Source organism: Hippoglossus hippoglossus, chromosome 4 (genome assembly GCF_009819705.1).
Source record: "Hippoglossus hippoglossus isolate fHipHip1 chromosome 4, fHipHip1.pri, whole genome shotgun sequence".
Taxonomy (NCBI): Eukaryota; Metazoa; Chordata; class Actinopteri; order Pleuronectiformes; family Pleuronectidae; genus Hippoglossus; species Hippoglossus hippoglossus.
The window spans coordinates 15,971,073-15,984,185 of record NC_047154.1 but is presented as its reverse complement, the minus strand read 5'-3'; the positions used below and the strand labels follow the sequence as shown (position 1 = coordinate 15,984,185).

Here is a 13,113-nt window from a genome sequence, read left to right as displayed (position 1 = left end):
AGTTTCTTTGTCAATGTTAAATTGCTTAAAATGGATTTAGATTTACCTACTTTAAAAAAAACTGAAACTCTCCTACAGCTGTAGATCCTCAGAAAAGCTAAAGACAGATGAAACAATAAAACAACACTTTCAAAAGAAACAGCTTTCAAAGAAACAGAAGCAAACTGTGAAACATGGAGCACCTCCCTCTTATAAAAACCAGCAGAAAACACCACTTGGCAGAACGGCGTATGAAAAATTGCAGTGTAATGAAGACATATTAGCACATAGAAATGTTTTCATGGGTGCAGGGAGGAGATTGTTTTTTTTTATTTTTTTTATTTTCTCACTCTCTCATCACAGGCAGATCAGAGCTGCTGCTGCTGTCCTCAGAGCTGCTTTCAGTCCTGATCTCATCTGTTCGGCATGAAGGGGGAGCTGTGGCTCCTCCTGTCCAACCGAGGTTACAGCTCCGGGATGCTCGCTCTCTCTCTCGCTCGCTCTCTCTCGCTCTCGGTGCCTTGTACATTTTCTCACACTTTTCTAGCCGCGCTGTGCCACATTGATTTAAATGTATCTGTTGAGGGGAAAATAATCAATGCAAATTCCCCTGCAGTGCAGCCAACAAATAAGACATGTCTGATTCATCAAGCGGACATTGCTATAAAGACCACTCTTTCTCCTTTGTCCCATTCTCTCTCTCTCTCTCTCTCTCTCTCTCTCTCTCTCTCTCTCTCTCTCTCTCACCTCTGGGCCACTTCAGTCTATTTTACTCGCTTCACCTTTCTATTAAAACTCTTAAATAGTGGAAGGAGCTGTAAGACCATACACAAACCACTGGAATTACAGCCTAGACATTTAACCAAGGTAGGTGCAAATATAATTCATATAGACATTTAATATAATATAGTTGTTATTTCTTTTATTTATTAATTAAGTGGCGTATTGGCACAGGAAGTCGTTGGGGAAAACATTTATTTTCAGCCATTCTATTATTATAATAGATTATAATGATATAATTATTAATATAGACTGGTTCCATATACACGAAAATAATAGTGTGGCTATCATGTAGAAAAAAAATACATATATATATATATTTATATATAATATATTTATTTAAAAAGTTAATTTGAAACATGTGCCCAGTTCTTAACCACATTACGCTGAATGTGAGTTACCATGTTGGGCAGGAAGGAAGTCTCACCTGACACGTAACCTCAACATTTTGTTTTGCTCCAGCTTGAACTTGGTCAAACGGTCTGGCTCCTAACAAGGGCAGAGTGTAGCAGCCTGTGTATGTAAATCCACGACATGTGTGAGAGAAATAAAGGCAGCGGCTATTTGGAAATTCCTGTGTGATGAAAGGGAAAGAATATCCCCCAAAAATGATTAATGTGGTGTTCAGGTACACAGAAGATTGAGTGATCCTGTCATCACGCCATATGGTACCAATTTATTCCGGCAAGCATGAGGCAAACTGGATGGAAGAGCTCTCACGACTGTGTGCCTCCAACACTTTCCAAAAAGAAGAAGGAGAAGGGAGAAGAAAAATGTGCTTATACATACACATATACATTTAAATTGAAATATTAAGTAAATAAATATATTACACTGATATTCATCTTTAAAGTGTTATTTTAGATTTTTTTTAAATACACATTTGAATGTGTAGTTCCAGGCTTCCAGAAAGTAATTATTCAGAATGTCCCGTTTAACTCCACTCCCATTATCATGATCATAATTATTATTATAATCATTATTATTAATATTACTATTATTATAATTATGACATATTCCCACATTACTTTTTTATATGTGGAAAAATGGCATTACCCTGTGTGATGCAGGTTTTAGCTCTGCACATGATGGGTGTGCACCAGAATACCACACTTACAAGTGTCGTGATCATCATCGCGTGTTTTACTGCTCCTCCTCCTCCTCCCACTCCTCATCAAATATCCGTGAAGCCAGTTCAGATGAAAGTTGACTGGTGGCGGACGAAAATCTGCCTGTTTTTAAATTGAAGAAGTAAAGCACTTCCTCAAATATGGTCCAGCACACGTGGAATATAGTGGAACATTTGCAACAACACAGCTTATTATTTTGACAGCAACTCCAGAGGCTTTATAAGGGATGTACAGTCACTTTTCTTTTTTTTTTTTTAAATATAGTCAGGTAGGAGACAGAAATGTAGTTTGGATTTGACAAGCCTATCGAATCAGGCTGAGGGCTGTAATTTGACATGGATTATTCATCTTTTACCACTTAAATAGGGTCTTTTCCCAGAAATTGACTTTCTGAAATAGTTAAGACGCGCTGACCTAAAATCAACTGCATATGAAACATTCTAAACACACTAATTCTAGAGCAATAGAAACATTATTAATCCAGCTACAAAAAGATTGTGTTATTATTCCAAAAATTATTAGGAACGATCCAGCTATTGTTTGCATATTTTTTTGGAATGAGCTATCTGGTGAGGTGTGGCGGTGTAGGGTGGCGTCGCCGTTCACCAGGCATCCTGTGCAGAGCCTGACATTTTGTGACGTGTCTGAGATGCACGGAGAGCAGCGTCTTTGAATCCTCTGACTTCCTCCTCTCTCTCTCTCTCTCTCTCTCTCTCGTGGTGCCGAAACAAGACTTTCAACTCCGGCATCTCCTATCTGAAGTATCAAGCGGAAATGAGTGTTGAAAATGCAGATGGCCACTGGCAGGAGGGGGGGGGACAGGTTAGGGAGCCGGACTCCCACCACTTCTCTTTCTCACTACCTTGTTATTTGTCGGCTCACCCCTGCAAGGCATGCTGACAGGACCTGATAAAGCTCTTTATGGGCTGAACTGAATTGGCTCCTATTATCCAAGGTGTGGAGCTGCTCAATGGTGGAAATAAAAGACTTTATCCACTGCCCATCTGCCCACCATTCACTCTCTGCCCAGTTTCCTGGATTGCACGAAGCTGGGTCTCGTTTGTGCTCGAAATAGTTGTATATAGTTATGTCTGAGGTAAAAAAAAAACGGCGGTAATGTCTTATGATAGAAATGCATTTTTTTTGCCAAATGCCTCATTTGAATACTCGCCTAATAGCCACGGCTTTGGCAATGCACAAATATATTACGGCCATAAAATATTATAATAAACGGGTGTAGCTGCAGTCGTGTTATATGGGTGTGTGCATCTGGGCCTAAGTGTAACCCTGAACAGAGAAAAATGGGGATTTGCTTATAAAGGAGCGGAGCCAGATTTCTAATGTTTGACTTGTAATCAAGGAAGTCAAACCACGGAAATCACTGAAAAGTCACTCTTGTGGCTTTTGGCTTCTCCGAGAAGTCTGAGTGTGATTCCACTGGCATCATGTCATCGTAACAGTGTTTTCGCCTGAAGGATACCGAGAATCCAGAGCTGATTTATACGCTAGGTGGAGAAAGGCAGATTTAAAAAACATGTGCCCCCCAGTGTTTGAATAGAAGTATGCATTTTATTTTTTGGACCGTCTGCTAGTATATTTCTGAATTTATTTACTGTGGATCACACACACACACACACACACACACACACACACACACACACACACACACACACACACACACACACACACACAGTCGGTGTATAAACTAATCTATTTATTTCTCTTGCCGGCTGTGTGATATAATTTATTTACAAAGAAGTTTGATAATTTCCGTTATCTCTTTGTATTTCACTGTATTTCCCCGTCTACCCTCCTTGTGCTATATTTTCTAACTGTTGTTTTTTCTCTGTAGTTAATATAAAAACTCTCTCTCACATATTGCACTTTTTATCACATTTGAGCAAACACAGCCAAGATAACTAATCCATACTGCTCTTTGATATGTGACAGTTAACCAATCACAGAAAATAGTAAAGTAAAACAACACTTATTTGATTGGCGTGTTTTAATTAAAGCTATCTGCTGCGGGGGTGACCATGCATGTATTTGTTTGACGTACATACATTTTTTTAAAGCCTGGCACTTGAAACTCCTTTAATTTCAGCTCTACTGAAGCCGAATGCTGGTGCTCAGTAGCCTTAATACCGTATTGATTTTCTGTAATCTATTAATTTCACCATCACTCCCGTCGTATAGAATTTTGGGGTAGGGCGAACATTTTATCACGCCACACGCCAAATCTGTATTTCCAGACTTTTTCTCAGGTCAGCTGAAGTTCAGCCACATTTATTTATGGAGCGTGTTTGTTGGCAAACAGGTTTGTTGCAGAGAGCTTTACGGGAAGCAGAGGACACACAAACAAAGTATGACAGAAGTGTTTTTTTGTAAGAAGAAACCAAGTAAATGAATTATACGTTCTTGTCAGAGGTTTTTATGTTTGTTAGGGTTTTTTTTTGAATGATTATGATTGGATGTGGTGGCAGCGGAATGGAGGGAATCTGTTAGAAATTAGACAAAGGATGTGAATGCAGGACAAAAGGAGGCAGTGACGGGTGTGAACAGACCTGTAGCTGGATCTTGACTCTTAACCTACATCTCAAGGGTTGTAAGCACATACTGTACATCTAATAGTGATCCGCACCATCCTGCAGCACAGCTCCAGACTTCTGAATCACTGCCCACATCTCCAATCTAGCATTTCAGTCTGATTATCAGCTTCTAACGACTGTATAATCTGAGTAAAAGTGTAGAGATGTGACATGACAGTTTAAACGAACACTGCATTGAAAACATATGGAGGCTGACGCACATCTGGATGGTCTGGCTGGAGCTGGGGTATCACAGCCTACCACGTGTTGATTGAGCTACATGATTTCCCAGATTTCTATTTCTTTAGCTTCACCAGTTCTTCAGGCGTGTAGAAGAATGGCATAAATTGAGCATATCGTAGTGAGCAGCTCGGTGCTCATTGAAATGCAAAGATGTGATAATGGGGCCACCTGAAAACAAGATGTACTTCAGGTTGCAGACTTTAAATCGCTGCATAAATTTCCGTTATTTGGAAGCTACATTAACAACCATATTATGAGGGAAATACTCGAGTCACCTTGAAACGCTCACACTCATCTATCAAAAGTGCTTTAAATGTGCAATTGTTCTTCCACATGAGACTAAAGCTGCCTGTGCTCTTACGTTATCATTTGAAATCCAAAGAAATAAGCGTCAATAGCACATAAAGGTCACTTTACCTCCTTTTCCAAGTGTAAAGAAATATTCTACTACACATGGAAAATAAACATTAATGATAAAACCGGCTGCAGTGACAGTATCTCATCGTCTGTAGCTCTGCTTAAGCTCAACTGATGTTTAAAGGAACTACACTCTTTAGTATTTTGCTTTAAAATAATACTGCTTGCTTATGTTTTTGGCAAATACCATTAATGTTTTGTTTCATTGCTGCTTATATTTTTCAGGAATTGCATTATAGTAATTTTCAAAAAGGTAACTGGGTCTGTAACTTAAAAAAAAAAAAGGAGGTGTGCCTTATTTTATAGAAACGGCAAAGTGTCAGAGTTGTTTCAAAAGGCCTCCACGTGAAAAAAAGAAACGTCTTGTGAAATGCCAGATTGTTCAAGGTGGCCAGGACCAGTAACACTCACTTAATAGTCATGTGAATTGACTAGTTTAAAGAAATACAGATGACACGGATCCAAACGCTGGAGAGGAGAGGTTTAGGCTGCGTGACAGGGAATCTCTCCCCCAAGCCAAGTGCATAATGACTCTGTTTGCACGGGGAATGGAACAAATAGAGCCAAAGATGGATGTCTGGTTTACTGTACCGCTATCTGTGGAGTTTTTGGACTGCTTTAAGCAAGTTATCAAAGCCATCTGTTGGCGCCCACGGGCAGAGGCTGATTAATATAGCCACGGAACAAGAGTGTCACACAGGAGCTAAAGTCACAGGCAACAACCACCAATATTTCTCCGGCTCGTTGAAGGATTTTAAAGCCTCACGCCAGCCTTCTGTTGTCGATCCTTCACCGAGGTATAGCATCAGAAACGTACAGGAGAGTCATGACTGGGGGGGTCACACTGTCACGTCTCATTACAGAGTGAGCAAAGCAAACGCTGCGGGTGCTTTCAGGGTCGGATCTGTTGAGAATCCCTCAGCCTTCATGGAATGGTTTTTGAGAGACGTGCAGCCCGGCAGCGAGAAGGTGTGAGTCGATCGAGAGGGAAATGATAAAAATGTTGGTCGGAACGGAAGGGGCGCGAAGGAAAAAAAAGAGAGAAAAACAAAAACACAGAGAAGGCAGAGGTGTTTGCCGTTTGTTTTTTTGTTTTTTTGGGGAGAAGTAAGTAGCTCAGCACTAACAAAGTAGTTTAGTGACAATTCCAGGTGTCACACGGAATTGAAGTTGCCAGAAAGTTACAGTTAGTTAGCAATCAGTGAATTACCACATCGGTTATACTGAGCAATTTTAAAACAGCTTTCATCTTATTAGCATTTAGATGGGCATGCTAAATGGGATATTGCACAGGACACAATATAAAAGCAACACCCAATTCATTGACTCTGTGGTTACCACTCACAAGTACATCAATAAAAACAATCACGAGCAGTCCTGCGCTGCCCATCCTTGCCATTTGAATTATTTCAATTCAAGTTAACTGCAGTGTCCCACCCTCTCAAGCACCACAACAACATTCAGAGTGCTCAGTGATTCCTCCTCTTTTGGACTAATAATCCAGAAAACAGATTTCCCTTTCAGACCAGTAAGCTAAGCGTCATTGATAGTTAAAGGAAGACATTAGCATGAGTCGGTGGTTAATGACATTGTTTAATGGTGTGTTCACTTTGTTAATATGGCTGACAACACAGACACATTATGCTCGCAACTTTGAGTTGTCGTGAGTTCAATATGAAGAGTCACTTTCAAGGATAAGTTCACAAATTTCCAAATATCTTTTCAAATGGCTTCTTGCCTGCAGGCGAGTCAGCGGGGCAGGTGAGCCGGGAGCGGCGCGCGGGTTTCAAGTCCTAAAACGCACGGGGCGGATTGTGAGGGAGGGAGAGAATTAGACCCATTTACTAATTTTAAAGCTGCAGAGGGACAAAAGTCTGAGGACTGTAAATGCATGTTTTGGAATAATGGCTGACCGGAGACCTTGTTATTAAAGATTTAGATACAATCAATAATGAACTTTACCCCATAAATGTTCACGTTGAACTCGTGGTGCCTTTGTTGAAGGCTCGCGCTTTCCATCCCAGAGATCAGTTTAATATTAAACAAACAAGGTTGTTTGTTTTTCTTTCTCAGAGAACCCCACATGACACAGAAGCACACACACGCAGAGAACGCTCTGATCCTATAGTGAACCTCCTAGATAGCTCAAGTAATTAGTATAATCTCCATAGGATGCATTCACTTCTTATTGTTAATTATAACAAATTCCCTCTCTGTGATCCGCGGTGCTCGTGGATAAAATGTTCCAACTGCACCGGAATGACAGAAGCATCTGTCACAAGTCTTCAGAAACCCTAAACCCATGCGTGGTCATTGAGAGCTGCATCTCGTGCTCAGACGGATGGGTGGGTGGGGGGGGTTATCATTTTATAGCTCTAGTGTACTTACATCGCTCTAATTGTGGGATTTCAGACTTGAATGCACTCCTTGTCTTTTAAAAACCCTTTTCAAGGCATTCACAGCCCCTCAAAAAGCATGATGCACTCAACCTTGAGAATGTATCAATAATTCAAACACATCATCCTCTCATGATGTAGCTGTCTGAAACGGGTGAGACTGTGTCTGAGGGATAATATTGCACTCTGTCACATCTGACTGCCTGTCACCTGCTGGAGCGTGGCTATACCCAGCTAATGAATGCACAGTCAAAGCATGCACAGCTTCGTGATTTGCAGGACAGTAACTGCTGCCCTTAGCAGGAAATGTGACTTTCAGATCCAGCAATGTTCAGATAGTAAATAACCGGCGCCTGCATACATTCCTGGGCTGGTCTCTTTAGTATGACATTGATTCGAGGAGTCTATCCACTCCTGTTTTTATCCCCAATCCTTGTCCTTCATCATATAGCTCCAACGCCAACATTGATCCAATATATTTTCAGTCTTTAATTCCACAATTACAAAAAAGATTCACAACATAAAAATGTGTAAAGCAATTTGATTCTGTTTTAAAAGCACCAGTGTGGCGATGTTATTACAACCTTTTTTATTATTATTTTTATGACCTTTCTTCAACCTCAACATGAACAAAAACATTTTTTAATTCAAATGTAAAAAAATATTTGCTGTTGATTTTTAGTTTTATTCAAAGTGGCTCTGCTCACACTGCTGTCATATCACTAACTAAAATGCTGGCCACTGTTTATTTGTTTCTGTGTGCTCTGCAGTTCAGTGGCTCGCGGCGCTGTGTGTGGTTCCAGTGGATTGAGGGTGAGCAACAGTGCCTCTTTGACAGCTGGCAAACACGGAGCAAAGAGATTGGACTGATACTTTTGGTTAAAAAAAAAGAAGATCCTTCAGATTGGATCAGTACATCTCAGATCTTTCAATCGTTCAATGTCTCGACATTTCTTCATTTTTCTCTGAATAAGCTGATTGACCATTTTTGCTTCCATGGCCCATTTTTGATGGAATCATTTCCTGTCTTGTTCTACAAAAGTGCAAAGATATGCACCTTAAGGTTTTTCTGCTGGACAGGGTGATTTCCCCTCCTATTCGTTGTGCATTGGGAATTCAATGTAAAACTAGAATACCACTCAGTAGAGCACAAACCTCCCACCAAGGCCCAACAGACACTTTAACCAATCAAACTGTGGCAAATTGGACAAACTCATAGATTTCAGTCCCCTATACATATCAGTTTATTTGCATCAAAATCCATGAATTATTCTCTGGGAAATTAGCGAAAACGTGACAAAAACACCTCATCTCACAAAGTTAAAGAAAGTGAAAGAGGTTTTCCTGAAACCGCTGCCTGATCTGGATCTGCACCCTGACCCATACTACATCCTTCCACCAAATTTTGTGGAAATCAGTCTGGTTGTTTTTGCGTAATTCTGCTAACAAGAAACAAACAAACAAACAAACAAACAAATAAACGCAGATGAAAACATAAACTCTTTGTCTGAGGTAACTATAATAAGTGAATGTTTTCGATCCGCAATCGTCGAATTTGAATTCAAAATTTGAATAAAGCTAAACAAAGTGAAAACTCGAGTTGGGGTCATTTGTTGAGATGAGGTGTGGTGATGATTAAATTAAACATGTTTAAATAGGAAAAAACTCCACATTTTTCCTCCTTCACTTTGGCAGTTTAACTCTGTAGAAAGCAAATTATCTCTCCACCATCTTGACCTTCATTCTCTTACATTTCCCCCGAGCAGCTTCACTGTCAAACCACTGCCTGGCTCTGCAGCTCCACCTCCTCTCACACTGATAAACATATCCTGCCATCTCGATTTAAGTCCCTTTGCTGATTTCCCACATTTCTCAAGACTGGTCTGTGGCTAAATCCCTTTGCTCAATTCACATGTCATTAGGCCTGTTCTATGATCAGCATTGTGTTTTTTCTCTTTACACAGTAAAAGTCTGCAGCAACTTGAGTGAAACACCCAAGTAAGCTTTTGAATTTTTTATCGGGCGTGATGTAACAGTTTGTTACTGTTCTGGATCTGTATAGAAAGAAAAAAAAAAGTCCATCAATGAAATTCATTATCTAGTGTATCAAGTGTATAGAACGTTGCAGCAGCTGAATGAGAACTGAGTATCTATTATCTCTTGTCATTTTCACTGATGAGATAGAAATGGATTTGACTTGACTCTTCAAATTAGATCCAATCATCATTGGGATTGGAAATGATTTCCGTGATCAATTTATCTCGCTCGCACTAACTTCTGGTACAAGATAACCAAACGTGGATAATTAGTCGCTATGAGAAATCATTAACCACTGTTAATCATGCTGGACGTTTGTCTCGCTCATTGTCATTCCAGTACCAGCACACGTGTAGGACAAGAACATTCCACTGATGTAATTTAATCAGAGGAATCTCGGAGAAGTTTTGGCTCAACTAGACCTTAAACTCTCCAGGCTGAGTGCTCTGTCCTCTACAGTACCTGCAGAGCGCTCTCAAACTTCAAGAAGATGTTTACGCGGCAACTCTTGGCGTAGGTCTATTTCACGAGAGATACTATTTTCAGGAATGGGTATTGTCATCGTTTTATTTGAGGAAATTCATGAAAAAGCGAAACGTCCGCGGGACAATAAACACATTCAGCAGATTACATCTAATGTAAACAATCAGCGTGGCCTGATTTAGAGAGCAGAGCAATGCTCATCTTTGTCTGTTGGATAATCTTGTTTAGTCTGGTTGCAACAAACAGTCCTGAAAATGAATAGTCACGGGGAGATAATGCTGTTTAGTTTCAGTGGGAACGCGGCCGTGCTTCCCTCGGGCTACGAGATGTTTGGATGGCCGAGTGAAAAATTGCCCCCGTGTTCTGACCAATGAATCGTTTTACGCATGCTTTAATTCATTTCATAAATATTCTGCCAGAGAAGGTAATTAGTGCAGGTGTTTACACATATTTCTGCCATCAGGGCGCACAGTAGGATCACAGTTGGCTGAGTGAGTCTCAGGTTATTAAATTAGGCCCAAGGTAACAGGAAGAAGGATGAGCTACAGTTGGGCAGGTATGAGCAACAACATGTTTCCCTATTCATCATCCAAACACAAAAAAAACAACCCATATTCAGGAAATTATGCAGGTTCAAGTTATCTCCCATTTGTGGAACAGATTCAGTGTTTGCATAATCAGGTCTGTATACAGGAAGATTTTTCATATTCAGGAGAGGTCAACAGTAGAGAGACGTCTCCCTGGGGGGGAGTTCGAAAGAAGGGTTGGACCGAAAAACATGAAAATTAAGCTGCTTAACTTTACAGGGCCAAAAAGGAAAGTAAATCATTTCATCATCTTCCTGGCAATAATGCAGTAAACAATGCGGAGCAGAAAGCATGAGAAAACGGGGGAACCTGATTATACTGTATACGTAGCTGGTCTTTTGTAGCTCCGGCACTATTTAAAAAGCCTTTCCCAATATAAGGGACGGCTCTTGGTCTGGCGGACACACTCCAGTTAACACCACAGAGACCTGTCTGTGATCCGCTATCTGTCGGATGCATACGTCCCACTGTACAGTCTGTTAAAACACCCGCGCTCGTCAGGGCTGCACAGACTCCTCTGACGATGACAGCTCTTTCCCTGAGGTGGTGGATCTAGTGGTTCCACTGCCCTCACCTCTTTAGCCCAGACACACAACAGCAGACGCATTATTGGTTTTCACAGGCATCTCACTCACAGCACACAGATGCTGCTTTTTGAAGATAAATGTTTAGAGATGCTGTTACTTTTAAATGTGACGCTTGATTTGAAGACCTAAATGTCATATTCATTAAATGGACGGCACTTGTGTGGCACTTTTCAGTTTAATCGGCCACTCAAAGAGCCATTCAGTCATTTCATACTCGCACTCAATGCTGGTACAACCATCAGGGGCAATCCGGGGGTTCAGTATCTTACCCAATGAAACTTCAACATGCAGAGTGAGAGTGGAGGAGCTGGGGGATCAAACCAATTACCTTGAAGTTAGTGGGCGACCCGCTCTACCCTCTGAGCCACAGCTGCCCCCAAGATTTCACTCTTACAAAGAATTTCCTGCTCTATTTGGAAATCGCTGTGGCTAAGCGGGGTTGAATTGAATTGGCATTTGAACCCTTCTTGAAGTGTCTGTTACCAAGACGCTGAGCTTCATCCAATGGTTAGACCAGTGCTCTGCATGGTAGCGTGCTGCCAGGCGGTAAGTGGGCAAAGCTGTAAAGAGCTTTGTGCTATAAAAATAACCACCAGTCGCTAAATACCAAAAAGCAATTGTGGCATAGCGTTAAGACGATACCGATGTGCTACCTCGACTATTTAAATATTCACATTTGATGTATAAACATCAATATCTTGCATATTTCACCTAAAATGTATTCATGTTACACTGGTCTAAAATGTATCTAATGGCTCTTTAACACCACAGTCCGGACCAAAATTCAGTAAAACCAAACGAGGTGGTGTCAGTTCATTTACAAACCAATCAATGTCAAGTAGAGGTAGATCACATAGGTAATGACGACAGGATGTCCATATGTCATACAGAAGTCTTTAGTCCGCTCCCTAAATTACAACGTGAAACCAAAACCTTCAGGATCTAATGAAAACAAAGTAACAAAGACATTAACGTTGGTCTGGATGTTCTCTTGTTACTGTGAAGCAAATCCAGCCACACTAAATGAGGCTTGTGGAGGTACAGTGGCGGCTCAATCTGTATTTGTTGATCAGCGTTCACTTTGCAATGAAGGGTGATAGACTGAATCTTTAATATCCCTGAATTAACATAAAACACAATGACCTTCAGTATAAAGACGGTGACGTTAGGGCTGTCGGAGCCGCTTATCTGCCCAAGTAATCCTGAAGTGTGAGGCGTTTGCAAAATAATCAGAATGTGACCGATTGTGTCGGAGCCTCCCCGATTTCCAACTCGCCTCCAGCTCACCCTTCATAATGAATGAGCCAAACTTATCCCGTCTTCTCTGCAAAACAGAACCCACACCGATCCTCCTTCATGTTCGAAATCGTCTCTGTGAAATCGTTCCCTACAGACGGCGAGTCTGTTGTCTTACGTTCTGGAGAAATCTTCCAGTGTGTGCGTTCTGAAGATTATAATGTTAAAAATCCGTTCAATCCATGTCTGTGGTCTCCTACATTTTTTAAAGAGTAAGAGTTGAAAATCCACTTGTGTGCACCAGGCCTCGATCTGTAGCACTAAAGTTCAACACATACATCTGGTACAGCTGCTTCTAATGGACTGTAAAAGGTGTGTAACTAAAGTCTATTACCTGCTGATATTAGGAACCTTTGCAGAAACACTGCACATGGTGTTATTTCAGATCAGTCACGGTGGCAGCATGTTTCTGTGGAGTCCGGGCAGTAACGGGAGATTTCATTAACACCTGAGCAAACATTACACTGAGTGGTTACTGGCCAAACGGAGAAGGCCCAATGAGTGTGAAGCAAGTGTTCATTAGTTTTATTAATAGAATATATCCATCTGTATGGCACGTGTGCTGTGGTTGGAGTGGCGGTGCCATACAG

At 41.0% G+C, this 13,113-nt stretch overlaps 1 long non-coding RNA gene across 3 annotated transcripts in view; it reads left to right on the top strand.

The window, feature by feature from the left end:
* The window catches only part of LOC117760705, a 64,782-nt gene that overhangs the window by 39,950 nt on the left and 11,719 nt on the right, over positions 1-13,113 (top strand). The window contains exon 1 of one of the 3 annotated variants that reach the window (XR_004613710.1): positions 690-846. The exons of 1 other annotated variant lie outside the window; for it this stretch is intronic. This is a non-coding gene — a long non-coding RNA (uncharacterized LOC117760705). Of the gene's footprint in view, positions 1-689; positions 847-13,113 lie in introns of those variants that run through there. One more of the 3 variants, XR_004613711.1, reaches the window with a different exon arrangement.